At 33.8% G+C, this 12,299-nt stretch overlaps 1 protein-coding gene across 1 annotated transcript in view; it reads left to right on the plus strand.

The window, feature by feature from the left end:
* The first annotated feature begins 1,980 nt into the window (after positions 1 to 1,980).
* The window catches only part of LOC146998822 (uncharacterized), a 276,872-nt gene continuing 266,553 nt past the window's right edge, over positions 1,981 to 12,299 (plus strand). The window contains exon 1 of the mRNA XM_085812274.1: positions 1,981 to 2,658. The gene's annotated coding sequence lies outside the window, so the exon portion shown is untranslated. The remainder of the gene's footprint in view (positions 2,659 to 12,299) is intronic.

Below are 12,299 nucleotides of genomic sequence, written 5' to 3' on the forward strand. Positions count from 1 at the left end.
TTAATATATGTAATAATTTAATGTTTTTAGAAATAGTTCAGTAGTTTTACTTTTAAACAATGGCTTTGATATAACAAGCATGTTTAATTAGTTCATCAAAAAGTTGTTAGAGGCACTATCAAATCAGGAACTAGCATATTTTTCCACTCTGCAGTTTTACTGCAAAAACAGTGAATTATCCCTTTAAAAATGGTTAAAAAATATTTAATTCCTTTCATTTTCCAATTATTGAAATTTTTAAAATAATTGAAATTCTAACTAAATCCTTAGACAAAAGGTTATTCAAGAACTATACTAAAGAAATGTAAGAAAGGGGTTAACTTCAGTTACAAGCGGAATTTCAGATAATGTTATTTTCTAGTAGGTAACTAACAAAAAACATTTAAAATCCTCTTTAATTGTTCTCCTGCCACACCCTCCCTTCTGAGGCCTTCTTTGGCGCCCCAGGTTCCATAGGGGATAAAGCAATTAAGCAAGGCTCTCCTCTCTTTAACTGCTTTTTCACACAGCTGGGGGCAAAAGAAAAGGAAGGCAATGGTTTCCTGCCTGAATAGCCAGCGGCCAGTTAGAAAACTACATGACAAAAGCCCACAAGACGAATGCCCACTTAAAACCAGCACACATTTTCAGGAAATCCAAAATAACTATGACTTCCTGAAAAATTTTACGAGTAATTATTATGATTAAAAAAATTAAATTTCAAGTGGGAATGAAATTAATTTATGTAAAATCCAAGTTGTCAAAATTTAACTGGATTATTTGAAACCATGCTTTTTATTCACCATTAAAACGGTGTTTGCGCTTAATCATAATAGAATACTGTACTTTTATTTTTTTTCGTTAAAATGAAAGTTCGGCTTTAATTCTCCATATTAAATTCATATAATGCAAAATTTTCTGTAGTGTTAAATTATTCATAAATTATTCTCTGTATATGATGAAAATTTACATACATATTATACTCCTTATAATTTTGTAGAATTAAAATACGCTGTGTGGCCAGTATTCCCTTTCACCTCCCTTTGTCACACTTATACAAAGGCACTTCCATTTCTTGCGTAAATATAAAAACAAAGATACATACATGTATATGTTTTTAATTATATTATTTTGATTGACTCTCTGTACTATATATATATATATACGAATTTAATTCAGCCGGAGACGAAAATGAAATGTGTTCCGCTACTTAAATTTATTGTTCAATTATTTCTTATTCATTTATTTTTTATTTTATCTCTATTCATGACGTATATATCGGTGTGGGTTTTTGTTAGTGTGGACTTTTATCAGCGTGCCCTTCTATCTATGTGGGCTTTTATCTGTGTGGGCTTTCATCAATGTGCGCTTTCATCGGTGTGGGTATTAGTCGCGTGGGCAATTATCCCAGTGGGGTCATTTTTGTGGGCTTTTGTCGTGTGCACTTTCGTCCTTTTGTCTGGTCACCGCATGGACTTTATGTATTTCCTTCACAATGCATTTTGCTGTGAAATGACAAACATTGTACAGTTAATAATTAAAAATAAAAGTATGTTTTGACTAACAAAACTAAAGAAAGGAATATTTATACATGATTAATAAAAATTAATTATTCATGTAATATTATATCTAGAGTAAGGTACCATCCTTATACTCATTATTGGAATTGTCGTATATTGATACTTTGATACCCCCCTTACTTTGTTTAAAAATTTGAAATTAGATTCCATTTACTCAAAAACCAGTATTATATTTATTTGTTCCATCTGCTTAGTTACACTTAAGTGCTTAAAGTTCTAGTCATTGTACAAGGCATATATAATAAATATGTTTTTCTCCTATCTAAAATATCTATTTGTAAAATATCTTTTGAAGTAAATCTTTTAATTATAATAATGATTAATCTTTTATGTGGTAAGATTATGTAAATTATGTATGGATATTAGATTTAAGTGACTGAAATTTAAAAATTTCAATGGGAAAGTGGTGTTTACTTGGAATATTCCCATGATTCTCGAGTTACCTGGAGTCTTGTTAGACAACAATGCTGCATAAATGTACTAGACCGTTTGGCAGATGAAGCTACTATGTATTTTTCTGCATTGCATGGAAAATAGAGGTGTGTTCTTATACCTGTTACCCATCATCTGGCTTGTAAGTATGAATAAAATATTAAGATACTTATTTATTGATCTATTATTTATTGAAAAATATTTTTATGATATAAATCCAGATGTATTGCATAGTTACAAGAACTATCTATTAGTTTTCATGTTAGTTCTAAGCTTTATTGTAAATTTTATTTTTTTACTTTGAAAAAGAATAATTGTGATGAAATATTATATTCTGGACGATTATATATCTCTAAACCACAGAATTTCTAGCAGCAATTTGCCATCAGTGTCAACATTAAAAAATCATTATACTGAATAATTCACCTTATAGCTGTAAACTGCTAATATTTTGATACAATTGGACATATTATTTTAGGATATGTCTCTTAATCTTCTCTTAACTCGTTCCATACTCAAATCATCCCCTTAGAAGCTAAGATTGAGAATACTCGTCTCCTCAAGCAACAATTGGATGCTGTACGAGTCGCATCGGACATGGACCAGCATACACCTCTTACGGCAAAAGCAAACTGTGATACATTGAAAGTACTGGAGCCCCTTAAGGGTAAGTGTGTTTTTAAATATCTCAGTATGCTAAAAAAACCCTTAGATAGCCTTGCTAATGCTTTTAATGATAATTTTAAGTTAAATATAAAAAGAAAACAACATGAAATCTCGGATAATTCAAACGCTAATTCTAACCACGAAGATGGTAAGCCTATAAGGCATACATACGTATAGTATATTTTTCAGTTGCAATACCTTATTACCACTGAGAATTTTTTGCGATTCCCAGGACGCCATAATACAGTCAAAAAGTCATTAATTCAGACACCCATACTCCGGAATGATCTATAATCCGGACCTCAAAGCTACAAACTTTCTGCGCATACGTCGCGTTTACGTGTGCTCATAAGACCTTTACGGCTGTGACTTTGCCTGTGCACATGCGCATAATACGTTTACGCATGCGCGTTTAACGTATAACAGACGGTATAAGCTGAGCTAAAATTATCTAATTCAGTTAATGTTGCAGATTGCGTTGTTCCTTAATCTTTGAATTGGATCAGGCTTATTATTTTTTGCAGACTGTTAGAGCAATTTTATAAAAGTAAGCTTGAACTTTCGATTATGTCAAACAGAATTTCCGATATATATTTACTAATATGTACAGGATCTACAAAGCAAAAGTATGTTTCGAAGTCCATTAAACAAAAAGTGGAATTGCTGCAAAAAATGGAAAAAGGCATATCCTTTGTTTCTTAACCATTCCGAAATCTGTTTATCAATTTCATGCTGCTCTGCGGGGGGGACATCGCAGCGCGCAATGAACTGGAAGTTGATTTGTCAGCACTATCCTTATCTTCAGGGCAAATGTTTTTATTTTATTCGGCTTATAATTCCTTACTAAATGTAGTATTTCATCTCGATGTATTCCGTCTTTGATATGATTTAAATCAAATTCCTTGTCATTATAAATACCACAAGTACACATCAAATAGTTTTCTGGTTGCAATTTTCTAATTTCGACTATGCTTAATGTATGCTTTACGCATGTGCTTGTTGAAAGAAATGTTTAATAAAGTAAACAAATAAATATTAAGCTTTTTTTTTTGTAAATTTTGATACCCTTTAGATCATAATTGTTCTTTATTTCATAAATAACGGTTTCATATTTTTAATTGTATAATTTCTTCATGCCATCTTACCAGATTTAAACTGATGATCTATAATCCGGAATCGCCAAAGTCCCGACGAGTCCGGATTAACTACTTTTGACTGTATTTACAAAAATTCTGTGGAACCCAATAAGTACTGCGCAAATCCGACACATGCGTGAGTGAAACTGTCAATTTTTTCTTTTGTACACTTGCAGTTTTAGGTCACTACATTTAATTTCTAATTTTAAGACATAGAACAATGTGAACATTTTAAATAAGTAACAGATGAAATGACAGCGTCACGTGCAAAGCAAGAAAAATGAACGTTTCTATTATAAAATGAAGGCGTCGAAACGGATTCATTTTTTTTTTCTTTGTCTATATTGCCATATCTATTTTAAGATGTATTGTATTATGTAAAAATATTTGGTAATTGTAAAAGTATTATAATAAATTAAAGAAATATCAAAACTGCTAAAATTCTAGGCAACCCCCTGCTGCAAGTCCAGCGACTCCAGTTTAAGAAACCCTGGTATAGACAGACAACCCGGCGAAATTACGCCCTAATTGAGATACAGACATAAAACTTATATCAAAATGATGGGGCATGCATTTGCAGTTGAAAGCAGCAAAACGCATCAAAATGGATCATTAACTTTCGAGTCGTGTGATTTTGATGCGGCTTGCTGCTTTCAAAAGCATTTTCCTACAACTTGCATCCTATTTGAGATGCAGATATAAAATTTGTGGAGCATGAAATTGCTATTGAATGCAGGAAACCGCATCAAAATCGGACAATCGGTTCCCGTGTAAAACAGATTTTAAAAAACTGTAATTCTTAGAGATGCATCAAATTTCATTGCCATGAAAAATATATTTCGTCCTCTGGACCCTGAAAACGATACTAATTATGTCCAGAATGCAGTTAACACTGTAAATCAACGAAGCACTTCAAGTCAAAATTTACCTACACCACCACAACCAAAAGTTGTTCCTCCAGTCAAAAATTCTACAATGATATAACCAGGGCAAACAAGTCCACAATACCAATTTTAAATCATATCAAATCCGAAGAACACAGGAAAAGGCCTAAAACCATCCTCAGAGACATACAATAAAGGTTTTTGATAAACGTTTAATTACTGTAAAGGCCCTTATTTTTGCAGGCCGTAATTTTCACAAAAATGAATATATCGGTGATTTCGCGAGTTGAAAATTTCACGAATTTTACATGAACAGAACAGAAAGTTGAAAAATTTTAAAAGTACTTAAGTAAAGTTGGGGGGGGGGAAAAGTATTTCGCAAAGCTTTGATTTTTGCGATTACGACGGGCTCACGAAAATAAGGGCCTTTACACCAGTTTAAAAAAGACCCAAAAAACTAATTAATTATTCTTTAACTAATTATTGTAATATACCTAATTGCCTAGCTTAGCACCAAAAATTGGGAAAATTAAAATTTTTATTCCTATCGCATCACTAATTAATATTGAAGCAGGCTTAATTTAATTTGTCCATCATGTCCTCTAGCCCCTCATTCACTCAGCCATCCCTTTAAATTAGTATGGATTGAAGACAAGAAAGAATTTCAACCAATCACAAAAAATGCTGGTGGAAAAAATTGAAATAAGTGAGAGATGGAGCGCTTAACGAGGATCCTTAAGCGCTCCATCTCTCACTTTGTAATCACAGTTCAACAGCTTTCGGCCATGAAGGCGGTAGCTATCATAATCATACCACACACTCTACAACCAATCACGTTCGTCTCGATCTAGTTACTCAACCGTAAACCACAGAAGGATTTTTCGCCGATTTAATGGCTATATCCAAACTAAACAATAAAATTATCATAGGTAGAGACTTTAACTCACACCACAAAAATCGGAACTGCAGAAATGATAATTCAAATGGTCACATTGTTAATCAATTTGCCTCAACGGCCAACTTTACTGTTGTAGCTCCCTCCTACCCAACATGCTATAGATCTGCAAGCATTATTGAATTTTTCCTGCTAAAAAATATTTATCAACCATCAAGGATAGAAAGATTACGTGAACTATTCTCTGATTATAACCCTGTTTTAATGGAGGTGAATATCAGTAGCTTTAGTACATCACACAAAAGAGCCTTTATTATGAACTGGGTAGCTCTAAACAACACTCAGTACCCGTTACCCGCGATACACAGTGAAGACGAGTTAGACGCAGTTATCGAAGATTTTACTAGCACACTTAACCGTGCTCTGAAAAATAGCAAGGCGGTCCCGTTGACTGGTAGGGCCAGAGATCCTGCTATTAGAGAACTTTTAGCTAACAGAAAGAGAGCTAGAAAAATATGGCAGAGGACCAGATGCCCAGAAGTTAAGAGAATTTTAAATCGGCTGAATCAGGAAGTCAGTACACGCACAAAACAAATGGTCTAGATATTTAGAATCACTCTCTACTGATGATCATGTATATGGAAAGCTGCTTCTAGATATAATAGATGCTACACAAATATTCTGCCCCTTAATGGCCCCTCTGGGATCACATACACAGAAACTGAGAAAGCTGAGTCACTAGCTGATCACTACGCTACTCAGTTTTACATTAACATCTCACACCCAGACACAGAACGCACAGTTAGTTACACTAACAATTTATACTTTTCATAACCAAAAACAGACAACATCCGTCTTGCTAAACCTTCGGAAGTTAACACCGCCACCTCCATACCTGTCCCTTTCAATGATGTTCGATCGATTATTGCGGCTTCCCCGCTCTCTCCAGATGAGTATGCGATGAGAATCGCTACTCAGACTGAATCTGCTCTCATCTGTAAAGAGTACTCGTCCCCATTCATTGTCTCTCCAATTCCGGTGTTCCCGGCACCACAGAGAACGCCTTCTCCGATGGGCAGGCGTTAGAGGTACACACCGTACAGGGCGTCGTGCAAACAGACCACCACCCTGCAGTCTTCTGGCCACGGTAAAACGCGATATCTGTCGTCCAGTCGCCTGCGTCGTGTGTCTAGCGATTTCTCCCGCTGTCTGCCGCCTGTTTCTTCTGGCCTGTAAGGCAATATACCGGTCATCTGCAGGTGTGGTTCCTCGTGAACGACCACTACTAAACCCCCGGATAGCTGTTCCTGTAGTTTTAAATTGTCTCCAAAGTCGTGAAACGATGCTGTGAGCAATTCCGATCTCTGCAGCCACACTTGTCACACGGCGGCCTTCCTCCAACTTCCCAATGACCTCGGGTAAAAGCATCCAGATGTCATCTAACAGATTGATTATTCGCCATTTCTCGCCGAGGCAGCAACTCAGTGTGATTTTAACTGCTATACGGTGTGCAATCTCTTTGCCAGAAATACTGATCTTTCACCGAGAACATGCTTTATACAACTCAGACACTCCCCCATTATGTCTACCTGCATATCTGCGCAAGTGCTACCGTAGATCACCTTACTTAATCTCGGGATTGGTCTTTCTGTCCGCTCTGCCTCTTCGTTCAGCTGATATGCTAATTTTTCGACTTCGTCCTTAATTTTTGCACACCAGTGTATTTCATGTGCTATACACAGGATAAGGTACAACCCAGGAACCTGGAAATGATGTGTGTCTTTGTACCCTTGTAAAGGAGTATGGATTGAAAACAGCCTAGGCCTTCCCCGTAGCACACTGTAAATCACACTTCACCCAATAGGATTACTCCTCTGCCAGCCAACAGAAGTTCAACAAGCTCCCGCCTACCACCTGACTACTGAACCATTCAGCCTTGAATACTCGAGGAGAGGGGGAAGAAAAAAGAAGAAAAGGGCTTTTTCTTCTCTCTCCGCCCCCGATTGCCTCTGCTGCTCACACTCCAACTAGCTCTAGGTTTTAACTTCAAAACTCATCATCTTATATTTGCTGCAAACTCTGCCATTACTACTGATTATAATGTCACAATTGCTTTCATTTCATTTCACTGCCATAACTGCTCTTCGAATTTTTATTTTTACGAACTTCAGCAACATTATTTCTTTAACATTCGTAAAAGTATTAACTTACTACACTGGGATAAGGCTATGCCCAGGAACCCACTACAACTGAACATTAGTTCATCGAGGAAGGGCATACTCTAAATGAAGCTGCAGATGTCCAAATAAAAAAGGAAAAGAAAACCTATTCACAATAAATTGTTTCAACAAAGGAAACGATTGTGTGATTTTAGATGACAGTCGGAGAGTATTAGTATCAAATATTTTATTTCATCATACCACCAACAAATATTTTCTTTTGTTTCAGAAGCCCATCAAAAACTTACATGACAGCAAATGCAAATCTAGTATAAATAACGTTTATGTTGCTAAAATAAATTCTGATTTCCAAAGATGGCCTGTTTCTCGCATTGTTGGTAAATCATGGTTGATGGGCATTAAGAATGGTCTTTCCTCTAATTCACTGGACACACACAAATTAGCAGCACGTTGGTGTTAATTCTTTTTAATTCTGTATTAAAATATACAACTTTAAACTTAGTTGACATATGCGGCATTTGAAGTGCAAATAATAAAAATTTTTCTTAAATACTATGCTTTGTTGCTTATCTTTTAGAAATTTAAAGACCTGGAATTCTGCAATTCTGAGTAAAAAATGAAAATAAAAAACAATTAACACCAACAAAAACTTGTGGTAACATGACAGACAAATTATTACAAATACTACAAAAGATCATGCCTTTTCATTTTATTTAACCATATGTTAAAGCAGTATTCTTTATTAGACCTGGAAAAGTTAGAAACAGGAATATATTTTACTACAAAAACTACACGACAATTTTGAAATTAGAAGCTTTTCTGTATGAATTCCACTCTAAAACAATGCAAGTGCAGTCTTGACGATAAGAAAGTCAAATTTATTGAAATTTAAATTTGTATTTCCATTTTAATTTTCATTTTCCTAAAAACATTTGTCAACTTTGCAGGATTTCATCTTCAAGTATATATGTACAGACATTTAAAGTTCTGATGTATTAACATCTCGTGGAAATACACCTATCCCTCGATTTATACAGTACTTACCTGTTTTACATGATTTCAGTTTTACACAGTTTAAAAATTAACAGATTTCAAAAACTTAGTAAAATAGTATTTGCTGCATAAATGCAAATACATACATTTGAAGTCATTTTTTAATCTCATTTCTTTGGTAACACTGGTGGCAACAACAAGGATGGGGATTCCCCGTGTTAGGGGAATCTCAATAGTATGTATATGTATTTCATAACAGTAAAATTTTAAATTATATGGTTCACGCGAACTAATGCAGTATCAGTATTTTAGCAGCAAGGATTACATCATTTTTATCTACATATCTGAATGTTTACTAGCAAGTTTTCAACATTTATAGTTTTTGTGGCATTTTTTATAATTTATGTAAATTTTTTAAAGTATTATAATGCCAAAACGATTTTTAAAAAAAAATCAAAAATGAAATTAGAAGCAAAAATTAAAATATTAGATCATCTATGTAATAGAGAAGGAGTAACAAATGTTGCTAAATTTTACTCCATGAACGAAGCCACAATAAGGACAATTAAAAAAAAAAAATGAAGACTCTACTAGAAAAAGAATTAGATATGGGTAGAAGACGAAAATTTAAAATGGATTCCAATTGATACTGATGCTATTAGAAACAAGGCTTTAAAAATTTATAAAGCACTTAAGAATCGGTCACTATCGACTTTGTCAGATGAAAAAAAGGTATCTTTTTCCACAAGTCATGGTTGGTTTGAGAGATTTAATAATATTTAAACAAAGGCATTCTTTACATAATCTAAGATTGAAAGGAGAAAGTGCATCTGCTGATTCGAATGTAACAACAATATCCAGCAAAATTTGCTGAAATCAATTGCCACGATCTCCTACATTTCTGATCAGATCTTCAATGCTGACGTGTCTACGTTGTTCTGAAAAAAAAAAAAAATACAGTCAAAAGTCGTTAATCCGGACTCGTCGGGACTTCGGCGATTCCGGATTATCGATTTTTCCGGATTATAGATCATCAGTTTAAATCTCGTAAGATGGCATGCAGAAATTCTAAAATTAAAAATATGAAACCGTAATTTATGAAATAAAGAACAATTATGATCTAAAGGGTATCAAAATTTACAAAAAAAAAAAGCTTAATATTTATTTGTTTACTTTATTAAACATTTCTTTCAATGTAAGTTGTTTAAGTTGCTTCATTTTATGTGATACTAATACTTTCTCTTTAATTCTATAAACAGACATAATTTCTTTTCAGTTAAAGAGTTCTGCTGTTCAAGTCCCGTTAATTGCTGTGCCGAGAATACCGACTAACTGGTCAATGGAAATTTTTTCGTTTTCACTAACCTCTCTGTCACATTCTTCATGTCTTTATCCATTTTTTTCAGCAATTTCACTTTTTGTTTGTTGGACATTGAAACATACTTTCGTTTTGTAGATCCTTTGGAAGTTCCAGCATCGGAAATTCTATTTGACATAATCGAAAGTTCAAGTTTACTTTTATAAAATTGCTCTTACAGTCTGCAAAAAATAATAAGCGGGATCCTATTCGAAGATTAAGGAACAACGCAATCATTAACATTAACTGAAATAGATAATTAGATAATTTTAGCCTACACCGTCCGTTATACATTAAACGCGCAGGCGAAAACGTATTCTGCGCTTGCTCACACGCATATGCGCAGTAGTCAAGTTCTTACGCGCTCGCGTAAAACGCCTGTGCTAACGCGGCACATGCGCAGAAAGTTTTTAGCTTTGAGGTCCGGATTATAGATCATTCCGGATTATAGGTGTCCGAATTAACGACTTTTGACTGTACCTTGCAAATCAGCTAGTGGTCATAAGGTAGTGAAAAGTCATACAATTTTTTTCTGTTGCAATGCTTCAGGCAATTATATAATGAAACCATTGGTTATTAACAAATCAAAAACACCATGTTCATTTAAAGGAACAAATATAAATAACCTTCCCTTTTATTGGATGCCTAACAGGAAAGCACGGGTCACTGCCATAAGGTTCAATGAATGATTTCTTACCATGTTTGTCCCAGATGTCAAAAATTATTTAGGTAAAAAAGGATTGCCTTTTAAGACTCTTCTTTTAATAGATAATGCACCTGGTCATCTTCAAAATTTACAACACAAAAAAGTAGAAATAGTCTTTTTGCCCAAAAAATACAACTTCTTTATTACAGCCATTGAATCAAGTAATATTTTCTGGCTTTTACAACATTGTGTATATCAAACAAACCTTTAGGTATATTTTAGAAAAAATGGAGAATAATGAATCTTACTCTTATGGATGCTTGGAAGAAATTTACAATCTTAGATTGTGTTGGACTGTCATATACTCAGATTAAACAATCAATGCTCAACGCATGCTGGAAAGCAATACGCTGGATGTTGCTAAAGATGAGAATGATAGATTACCATTAGAGTGTGAATATTCTCAGATCACTAAATTGGCTCAAACTGTAGTAGGAGAAGGTTTTGAGGATTTAGCTCAAGCATATATTAAAGGAATAATGGTTGATGAAGAACTAAATGAGGATGAGTTAGTTAACATGATTCATGAAACAAATAAACATGATGAAGACCAATCTGAACCAGCTGCATTCACAGCTAAAGTCATCAGTGTAGGACTTGAATTGGGAAGAAAATTAGGTAATCATTTTTTACAATATGACACAAATGTCGAATGAAATCTCCGATTCCAAGGGGAGCTTAGTAAGTGTTTAAATCTATATACGGATGTTTAAAAAGATTTAGGGGGACAAAAAAACAACAGGCAATTGTTAATTATGGATTTCATCATGAAGTCTAGTCGATGTGAGATCTCCCCTAATTTATCATCTATTGAAGCAGAATTGTATCACGAATACTCAAGTGATGAAAGAGACATCATACCAATCAAGAAGAAAAAACTAATAATTCATGAAAGTGATGTCAGTCCAAAATCAACTCTAAATATGAGAATATTTGTAGAAATTTCCTGTTCTTTCAATTCGAGCCACAATTTTTCATAAATGCTACATACTTTCATTACATTATCAGGTTGCATACTTCTGATGTCTGTGTAATTTATTTAATTGATGATGTAATTTATTTAATTGATAACTAAATATACTCGATTATGTTTTCACAAGGCTTGCTAATGTTTTTTTAAATAACACGAAAATAATCATGCAATGCAATAAAAATAGAACATCATTTTCCTGCCTCAGAATATACTACTAATAACAGGTTGTTTAAAGAGCAAAATATACAAAATTTAAATTAAATAATTATTTCCTTTTACTCAGTTGAATATACATTTAATTCATAAACATGTATATGCAGATAAAATTAGCTATGTCAATAAAGTTCTGCAAAGAATAATGAACGTGATCCTATTAGTTAAGTGTTGCAACTTTATTTCATATGAAATATTTTCTATATAGTCATTCCTTAAAAGTAGTCTCTGAATAATTAAACCAATTAAATTTGTTTCTAAATGTACTTGGGTTAATTGATAAAAGCAAGGCTTTTTTTTTAAAG

The sequence above is a fragment of the Stegodyphus dumicola genome, chromosome 2 (genome assembly GCF_044657685.1).
Source record: "Stegodyphus dumicola isolate Sdum_Otavi_A_Nest chromosome 2, ASM4465768v1".
In the NCBI taxonomy this organism is placed as follows: domain Eukaryota; kingdom Metazoa; phylum Arthropoda; class Arachnida; order Araneae; family Eresidae; genus Stegodyphus; species Stegodyphus dumicola.